A 10199-nucleotide genomic window follows, 5' to 3' on the forward strand; every position below is an offset into this window, starting at 1 on the left:
GGGGGATCCAGCAGGGTCCAAATCCCAGCAGGGTCCTGGATCCCAGCAGGTCCCTCTGGCCCATCCCCATCTCCCACCTCCTCCGTGGCTTCCCCAGGGCCGGGGATGTCTGGCCTGGGTTGGGGTGAGTGGCAGAGCAGGGACAGAGCAGGAGGGAAGGAGCATCCCCAGCACCAGACCCCAAATCCTCTCACCCCACTGCTGGAACCCTTCCCCTTCCCACCCCGCCTGTGCCAGGCAGGGACAGACAGGGGGACAGCGCTGTCCATCTGCAGCTGGGACCCCCAGCCCCGCCCGGGGGTCCGTGTGCCCCCCACCCTGCCCTGGGCTGCAGCTCCCGTGGCTCAGACTCCGTGCCAGCCTCCCAGGCTGCCCGCCCGGTGCCAGGACACTTTGTGCCACGCCGGTGCCAAGCGCTCTCCATCAGCGCCTGATTTGCGTCCCCGCCGCGCCCCGCGGCCTGAGGCATTCCTGGAAGCACCTTGGCAGCCGAGGCGGGCCGGGATCCCGCTCCAGCAGGGCTGTGTCTGCCCGGCCTGGCGGGACAGGGGTCCCCTGGGGACAGGGATCCCTCCCCGCTGCCCCCGGGGTGCGTTCCTGACGCCCTGTCCTGCTCAGCTCGGCAGGATCCGTGTGTTCACTCCATGTTCACTCCATCCCCCGGCGGCAGCTCTGGTTCCAGCCCCCTCCTCTCCTCTGGAGGAGCTTTGGGCGCATCCCTGGCCTGGAGAGAAGAGGATCCCACGGATGGAGCAGCTCCGTGGGATCCAGCAGGGAGCAGCTGCTCCTTCCACAGGAGACAGAGCATCCCCAGCTCTGCCCGGCCCTGGAGCCCGTCCCCATCCCTGAGGGAGCACCCAGCTCCATCCAGGAGTTCCCTCAGTCCTTGGGAAGGCTCAGCAGCTGCTGGGGACTCGTGGCCCAGCCCCAGCAGTGGCTCAGCTCTGGATCCCAGCGCGGGATGCTCCAGGCGGGGATGAAGGAAGGAATGAAAGGAGAGCGTTACAAAACGAGCCCTTCTTGGAGCAGGGAGGGGAATTTGGCCGGCACCGCTCGCCCTCCCAGGCCTTAATCCCTTCGTTAGCACAGCCCGGCACAATTAAAGACAAACTCCCAGCCCTGCAATGCAGAGGGGCTGCGGGAGATCCCGGGAATTCAGGGAATTCAGGGACCGGAGCCTGAGGAGCCCCGAGGAGCCCTTCCCACCCCGGGCAGCTCCCTGGGGCTGATCCAGGGATTTTCCAGCTGAATCCCCCCAACCAAGAGCTCTCCCAGGCCAGAGGATCCCTCACCCCCCGGGCTGGGCCAGCTGGGACCCCGAGGGCAGTGGGAGTGCGGGGACAGTGAGGCCGGGATGGCAAAGCCACCTCTGCTCACACGGGGACACCGCCGAGGGGGCTGTGGGATCATGGAATGGGGTCAGGGAGACCTCCCACCGTCCCAGGCTGCTCCAAGCCTGGCCAGCCTGGCCTCCCGAGCCATTCCAGGCTGGAAGAGCATCCATCAGCTCCTGCCCTGCCTCTTTGGGAGCCCCCAGGAGTCTCCTCCTCTCTGTGACCCCAAAGCTGTGGCTCTCCCGTGGGCTCAGGGGTCTGTGCTCCAACCCTCTCTGCCCCAAACCGTTCCCAAGGACTGGGGAATCCCAGCAGAAGCCAAACGTGCTTCCAAAGAAAGGTTTGGATTCCAAAAATCCTCCCTGAAGGAGGCTCTGCCTGGGTGGTTGGGATGTAGGGACCTGGTGGGCACCAAGCCCTGCCAGGCCGGGAAGGGAAAGCCACACAAGGACTTGGGAGGATGCTGGAATCCATGGATGCACCTGTGCTGCCCCATCCTGGGAGCTGCCCCGGCTCCAGCTCTGCACCTCAGGCACTTCCCAGCAGCATCCTGCCCTTCCCACACCACGGAATCCTTCAGCAGGGCGGCTGTGCAAGGGTCTGGTGGGTCCCTCCCTCGGGGGGGACCTCCAGACAGACCCGACCCCAGGCACGGCTGGAATTGGAATGGGAGTGGGCAGCTCTGTCCCACCAGCCAGGCACGACTGGGATCAGCAATTCCAGACCCACTCCAGATCCCTCTTTTGGGTGCCCACAGCTCTTCCCTGCAGGTTCCAGCTCCTTCTTCCAGAAACAGCCTCCAGCTCCCCCCTAAATCCCAGTTTTCCATCCGTGGCCCCACGCCCTGGAGCACTCCCATCCCGCAATTCCCTCCCCATCCTCGGTCACTCCTTTAATCCCGGGTTTAACGCCCCGCCCCGGGCTGCAGCTCAGCCTAATGGCCCTTGGGTGCCTTCAGGGAGCTCCGATCCATCAATTTGACTTTGTGGGGAACGTTCGGGGGCAGCGCAGCTCCGGCCGGGCAGCGCTTCCCTGCCGGATTTACCGGCTCGGGATTTACCGGCACTTCCAGAGAGCTCAGCGCCGCCAGCCCGAGGTGTCACCCGCTGCTGTCACCCGCTGCTGTCACCCGCTGCTGTCACCCGCTGCTGTCACCGTGTCAGGCGCCGGGGGAGGCGCGGAGCTCACGAACCGCGGCTGCTGCTCCGAGCTCCGGCTTTTCCGGCAGCCGCCCACGGCCCTGCTGCTGCTCCAGCCCCGGGCCGGCCTGCCGGGGGCTGCCCGCGGCCCGCTCCGTCCCGCTGAGCCCCGGGAACGCTGCCCCGGCCCCGGGAGCAGCGAGCAGATGCCGCCGGCAGCGGGAGAAGCCGCGGGGGCAGCGGGAGCGGCCCGGCCGGGGCCACCGGCAACAGGTGGATGGAGCCTTGGGGACAGCAGGCGCTGCTGGGTGGCCCTGGAGCTGTCCCAGAGGATGGAATCAGGGAATTGTTTACGTTGGAAAAGTCCCCCGAGATCGTCGAGCCCATTCCCGGCGTTGCCCAGGCCACCACTGACCCCGGTCCCCAAGTGCCACATCCCGGTTTGAAATGCCTGCAGGGATGGGGACGCCCCCAGCGCCACCGTGCCAGGGCTTGAGCAGCTTTTCCGTGGAGAAATTGCCCCAATATCCGACCTAAACCCTGCCTGGCACGGCCTGAGGCCCTGTCCTCGTCCTTTCCGGGGGGATTTGCAGTCCTGGGGTTCCACCCGTGCGGTTTTCAGGGATGATCCCACCTCCCTCCCTTTCCCTCCTGTCACAGGAGCCGTGGGGAGAGACCCCGAGCAGATCCCAGGCAGCCCCCAGGGCTGCTCAGGAAAAACAGAGCCTCACCCAAGGACCTGAGCGCTGCCAGGAGCGGCTGGGGCTGCGCTGCCACAGCAACCGGGCAGATCCTGCTCCCTCCGCCTCCCTTGGCCGGGAAAACCATCCCCGGCTCCTGTCCCACGCACAGCCCTGCCCGGGCGCCACCAGAGCCACCGCCAGCAGCACCCTGTCCCCTCCCGGGCTCTGGGACACCCTCCTGCCCAGTGCCAGCGGCTGGGAGAGGCAGGAGCCGGGAATGCAGGAGGAGGGGATGGCAGCCGGGTCCTGGGAGCCCCGAAGCGCCGTCAATCCCACAGCTGGCCCTGCCGGAGCTTCATCTCATGTTCAACACGAGGCTCTGCACCAAAAGCTGCCTCCAGCCGGCCCAGACTTCCCCAATTCCCTCTGCCGCTCCCCGGCGCTCCCGGAGAGCCCCCGCAGCTCCGGCTCTCCCCGAGGGGGCCGAGAGCGAAACGCCCCCGGCTCCTCCAAGGGGCAGCTCCGTGGCTCAGCCCTTTGTCCCGGGGTTCCGCGGGGTCCCCCCGGCTCCCGCACAGACCCCCGCCTCCAGCAGGGACCCAGCGGCTCCGTTTCATCCCAAAGTTTCCCGGAGCCGCCCTCCGCCGTCTCCCAGGGCGGGGTGCGCACCCCCAAATCCCCTCCGCACGCGGGGCCTTCGGCAGCCGCCCCTTTGCTCCCCGAGAGCAGAACCCCAAAATCAGCAGCTTTGCAGCAGCTGCGGGAATTCCTTGTTTTCCACTTCTCCTTCCCCAGAATGCCCATCCCAGATTTTATCTAGCAGCGATATTCCTTCCGATATTCCCCTTTTTTCCCTCGCCCCCCCACCCCAGGCTGTCACAGACCCCCGGGCGCACCCCGACCCCGGGGATACCGCACCTCTCCGGACCCCCCAGCCCCGCAGGGAGCCCACCGGGCACCGGGAGCGGCACCGGGAGCGGCACCGGGAGCGGCACCGGGAGCGGATCCCCCCGCATCCCGCACCGCCCCTGCGGAGCCGCGGCCGGGCGGTGCCCGGTGCAGCCCCGGGGCTCCGCCACCAAACTTTCCCGGTTCCCCCCGCTTCCCCCGGTTCCTCCCCGCTCACCTGCGCTCCGGGCGGCGGGCGGGGGCCGCGCCCGCCCCGCCGCTCCCCGAGCCCATCCGGACCGGCCCCGCCGCCGCTCCCGGCCGCTCCACGGCGCAGCCTTCCCGGCCGGGGAGCGGAGCGGAGCCGCCGCCGGCGCTTGCGGGGCCGGGGTTTGAATTCCTCCGAGCGGCCCTGATTGGGCTGCGGAACGGGGGGGAGCTGCGACTGGGGGGGCGGAGTGAGGATACGGGGTGGGGAGGGCGTGGAGGGATGCGTGGGGTGCGGGGATGCGGAGGGTGTGGAGGGATGGAGGATGCGGGAGATGGAGGATGCGGGGGTGTGGTACCCGGCGTGGGGGGGATGCAGCGGCTGCGAGGAGGCGGGAGGGGGTGGGAAAGCGTGCGGGGCTGCGGGGGGATGGGACAACGTGGGGATGCGGAAAGGTGTGCGGGATGTGGCGCCGGGGGGATGCGGGGGGAGGTGGTGCCCTGGGGGGGGTTTAGGGACGTGGTGGGCCGGGGATACAGGTGGAGTGGGGGGGATGCAGGGATGGGGTTCCTGGGGGGATGCAGGGATGTGGTACCTTGGGGGTTTCAGGGATGTGGTACCTTGGGGATTTCAGGGATGTGGTACCTTGGGGGGATTTCAGGGATGTGGTCCCTGGGGGGATTTCAGGGATGGGGTTCCTGGGGGGATTTCAGGGATGGGGTTCCTGGGGGGATGCAGGGATGTGGTCCCTGGGGGGATTTCAGGGATGTGGTACCTTGGGGATTTCAAGGATGGGGTTCCTGGGGGGGTTTCAGGGATGTGGTCCCTGGGGGGGGTTTCAGGGATGGGGTTCCTGGGGGGATGCAGGGATGTGGTACCTTGGGGGTTTCAGGAATGTGGTCCCCGGGGGTGCAGGGGTTGTGCTGTCGTGGGGGGCGATGTGAGGAATGTGCTGGAGGCCCCCGGGGAGGTGCCAGCACGGGGCCCCGGGAGCAGGGACAGGGGGCTGCAGTGGGTGTGGTCCTGCAGGAGGACCCTGGGGATGCAGGGAGGAGCAGAGCCACGGGAATGCTGTGAAAATACGGGACTGGGGGGTCAAGGTGGCTGCAGGGGCATCCATGGGAGTGGCCCTGGGGATGTGGGGAACAGGAGGGCCCTGGGGATGGCAGGAAGCCTTGGAGCAGCCCCGCGCTGGGACAGGCAGGAGGGATCCAGGCCCCGAGGGGGCTTTTGGCCGAGATTCCTTCCCAATGCCAGCTTGGAATTCCAGGATTGCTGCTGCTTGTGCTCATCCCATCCTGCCTGGGATCCCTGGGATGCTCCTGGGCCAGCACGGGCTGACAGCAGGGACAGGACCGAGGTGATGGAGCTGCTGCTCCTCTCCAGCCAGGAGCTTCCAGCACACCCTGAGCATCCCTGCAGCCAAGCACATCCCTGCTGCTGCACCATTCCTGGCTGGATCCGTCCCTCTGGAGCGCTGCCTTCCACACCCTGGGGCAGAGCAGGGGGTGACCCTATTTTCCCTCCATCCCTCATCCCCAGTCCCTCTCTGGCTCTCCTGGAGCCCCTTCAGGAGGCCCTGGAAGGGCTCTGAGCTCTCCCTGGACCCTTCCTTTCCCCAGCTGAAGGCCCCCAGCCCTCCCAGCCCGGCTCCAGGGCAGAGATGCCCCATCCCACACGGAATCCTTCTGGCTGGCCATGGGAAGAGGAGCCCGCTGGGGTGGCACAGACCTTGGAAGCAGCAGGGTGCTGGGAGCAAGGCTAAGCTCCGCCAGGGCTCCCACCTGGCATTCCAGAGAAAATTCCACTATTCCCTTAAAATGATCAGCCCTTGCTGTGGGCACAACAGAGTCACACGGACCCGAGGAGGCTGGCAGGGGGAAAAAAATAAAAAAAAGGGAAAAAACGCCTGGAAAAGTGTTGCTGTGCACGGCTTCAGTGTCTCCATGGCTACGGGAGCTCGTGGCAGACGTTCCCGGGGAACTCAGACGTGCCGGTGCCAATGGAGACCGCGGGGCTCATCCCCGCCAGGGCAGGTCCCACTCCCATCCCGCGGATCCGAACGAACGCCCGGAGGAGAGATCCCGTCCCACGGCCGGGGGGATGGAGGGAGCCGCGGGGCCAGCGCCCAGCACGTTCCCAAAGGAAAGCTGAGCCTGTGATCCCGGGAAAGCTGAGCCTGTGATCCCGGGAAAAATGAGCCTGTGATCCCGGGAAATCTGAGCCTGTGATCCCGGGAAAACTGAGCCTGTGTTCCCGGGAAAACTGAGCCTGTGTTCCCGGGAAAACAGCCTGTGATCCCGGGAAAAATGAGCCTGTGACCCCGGGAAATCTGAGCCTGTGACCCCGGGAAATCTGAGCCTGTGTTCCCGGGAAAAATGAGCCTGTGATCCCGGGAAAGCTGAGCCTGTGATCCCGGGAAATCTGAGCCTGTGATCCCGGGAAAACTGAGCCTGTGTTCCCAAGGAAATCTGAGCCTGTGATCCCGGGAAAAATGAGCCTGTGATCACGGGAAAACTGAGCCTGTGTTCCCAAGGAAATCTGAGCCTGTGTTCCCGGGAAAAATGAGCCTGTGATCCCGGGAAAACTGAGCCTCAGTTCCCAGGGAAAGCCGAACCTCTCTCATTTCCCAGGGAATGCTGAGCCTCTCTCAGTCCCAGGGAATTCTGAGCCTCTCTCAGTCCCCGGCAATTCTGAGCCTCTCTCAGTTCCCAGGGAATTCTGAGCCTCTCTCATTTCCCTGGGAATGCTGAGCCTCTCTCAGTCCCAGGAATGCTGAGCCTCCCTCATTTCCAGGGAATCCTGAGCCTCTCTCAGTCCCAGGAATGCTGAGCCTCTCTCAGTCCCCGGGAAGCTCCGGGCAGGGCTGACAGACCCCGCTGCAATCAGAGCCTGCCGGGGTGTTCAGATCCATCCTTTGCCAGAGCAAACCTCGCTGGCAGAGAGGATCCATCAAAATCACGGTGGATTTTCAGGGTATTTTAAGAAAATGGTTTCATGAAGTTTCTGCTGCATCCGCGTTTAAAAAGGAAGGTATTTTTGGAAGTTTTTCCTTTCCCGTTTCAAAATCTATGTAAATCCTGTCAGATAGTCCCAGTTCCCAATTAGCAGCACTGCAGCAGCCAAGGGAAAATGAATTAAAGCTGTTTTAAAAAGCACCTCGGCCGAAAACATCCCAGGGAAAGGCGAGGTGGAGATCAAGGACAGAACAAAACCAATGGATCCATCCCTCAGCCCGTGGCCGCTTCCCTCCCGAGGGCTGCACCTGCATGGCTTCCCAGGGATGGCACAGAGGAGCTGGATCCCACCTCCCTGGGCATTCCTGGGGTTTTCCAGCCCTGCAGGGACACCCCCAAAGCTCTGTGTGCCCCCTTGGTGACAGCCAGGGGTGGTGGCACGGCAGGTCCCTGCTGCTGCAGCCCCTGGGGATGCTGTGCCAGGATCCTGCTCCTGCTGGGCACCCAGCCACTCCCAGGGCATGTCTGGAAGCTCTTCCCCTCTGGAAAACAAATCCCTGCTCCCTCTGCAGCCCTCGGCGCTGCCATTTGGGATTTTCCAGCTGCTGCTCCCGGCTCCTGCCCTTCAGGGGGCTGAGCCAGGGAAGGGGACTGGCCTGGGAGGACCTGAAACCCCTCCAGTCCCACCCCCTGCCCACCAGGGCCGGACACCTCGGGCAGAACCTTTCCAAGGGGAATCTGAAGTGTTCGCTAAGCCTTGGCCTTAATGAAGCTTTATTTATTTCTTTTTAATTGGCAGGAATAGTCAGAGCCAGAAGGATCCCCACACCCCTCAGTAACTCATCCCTCCACCCAGCCTGACAAAGCCCCCGCTCCTTCCAGCAGCTCCAGGGAGGACTCACAGCTCTTGGAGCTGAGCTGAGACAGGAGAAGAATCATTTTGGAATCGTTCACCAAAAAAAAAAACAACCAAACCAAAACCATCTCCGAGGCTTTGGCAGAGGAGCTGAGCTCTGGAGAGGCAGCACAGGAGGCTGCTGCTCCGTGGATCCATCCCAGCTCCCTTCCCAGATGAAAAACACCTCATTCAAAAAAACCTCCCCCCGCTAATGAATTGTTCTTAAACGAGCTTGGTGCTCGGGGCTTGGCTCAGAGCTGTCATTTGGCAGAGATGTTTTGTGTGCTAAAGGCTGGAAAGAAGAGCCCCCGTGCCAGAAAGGCCCAGGGAGGACAATTTCACCTGGCAGCAGGGGCTGCACGCCTAAAAAATGCATTGGAGGGAGGAAGAGAGGAGCAAAGAGCACTGAGGGACCACTGGGGATCATCACATTCCATCAAATCCAGCCCTGAGCTGGGAAAAAGCCCCAAATGCCTCGGGGTAAGAGTGAGGGATGGCCCAGGGGCAGCTGGGGGATGACAGAGCCCTGGAACGGGCTGGAATCATCCCCTCCCACCCCTGAGGCTGGGGAGGCCCTGGAGTGGCACTGCCAGAGCAGCCCTGGCTGCAGGCTGCAGGGAAGGTGAGGGGGATGAGGGGGCTCAGAGCCCCCCAGGGTGGGAGGGGAACGGCCCACGGGCTGTCAGAGCCAGCAGGAGCAGCTCTGAGTCACCATCCCAGCATCCCCATCCCCATGGCAACCCTGCAGCATCCCGGGGATGGAGCCAGGGCAGGGCTGGCAGTGCCCGGCCCCGCAGCCATGGAACCCCCCAGAACCCCCCAGAACCCCCCAGAACCCCCCAGAGCCCCCCAGAACCCCCCAGCCCTTTGCACCCCAAGGCCACCAGCATCCACCCAGCACTGCCAAGGCCACCACTGGCCCTGTCCCCAAGTGCCACATCCCCTTGGCTGTTAAATCCCTGCAGGGCTGGGGACTCCAGCCGTGCCCAGGGCAGCTGTGCCAGGGCTTTACAACCCTTTCCAGGAAGGAATTTTCTCAATATCCAACCTAAACCCCCTGGCACAGCCTGAGGCCGTTCCCTCTTGTCCTGGTGTCCCCTGGGAGCACAGCCAGACCCTCCTGGCTGTCCCCTCCTGGCAGGAGCTGTGCCCTGATCACCCTTTTCTCCAGGCTGAGCCCCTTCCCAGCTCCCTCAGCCCCTCCTGGGGCTCCAAACCCTTCCCTGGACCTGCTGCACCCCAGCATTCCAGCCTGGAGCATTCCCTGGGCTGGCTGTGACCCAAATGCCACCCCCAGCCTGCCCTGGGGGTGACCCAGACAGGGAATGTGGCATCCCCACACCCTGGGGATGCTCCAAGGGCTGGGGCTGTCCCATCCCAGGGAAAGGCTCAGCCCAGGGCTTGGGAAGCTCCCAGGGATGGTTTAAGCTCAGCCCAGGGCTTGGGAAGCTCCCAGGGATGGTTTAAGCTCAGCCCAGGGCTTGGGAAGCTCCCAGGGACGTTCCAAGCCCAGCCCAGGGCTTGGGAAGCTCCCAGGGATGTTCAAAGCTGCAGACACTTGCAAAAGAGGAACTGGAATTATTCTCTTTAATCACTCAGGCAGGGCAGAGCTCTCCTGCCTCACCCTCAGCACCACAGCAATCCTTGGATTTCCTCTCCAAACCTTTTCCCAAGCTCCCTTGCCATGGGCAGGGGGTGCCTCGGCCCTGGCTCAGCTCCCAAACCCCTCCAGAAGCCCAAATCCCACAATTTCTGCTCCCCCTCAGCCATTCCCCCCTGCTCTTCCTCCCAGCAGAAAGAAGCTCAAGAAGGAGAGGGTCCCAAACCCCACTGGAACCCGGATTTGGGGATTTTTTTCCATGATTTGGGATTTTCAACCCCTTTTTTTTCAGATTGGGATTCACCCCACGCTCCAGCAGCAAACTGGGCGAGTTTCTGCTCCTGGACCTGGGGTGAGGGCAGGGATGAGGAGCAGACGAGGCCAGAGAGCTGAGCAAGGAGCACAGCTTTCCTCCTGGCAATGGGACAGGATGGGACAGAAAAACTCAGCGTTCCCAAGGCAGTGCCACTCCTCACACTCCCCCTGCCCTTC

The sequence above is a fragment of the Fringilla coelebs genome (genome assembly GCF_963513975.1).
Source record: "Fringilla coelebs genome assembly, chromosome: 24".
NCBI classification, from domain to species: domain Eukaryota; kingdom Metazoa; phylum Chordata; class Aves; order Passeriformes; family Fringillidae; genus Fringilla; species Fringilla coelebs.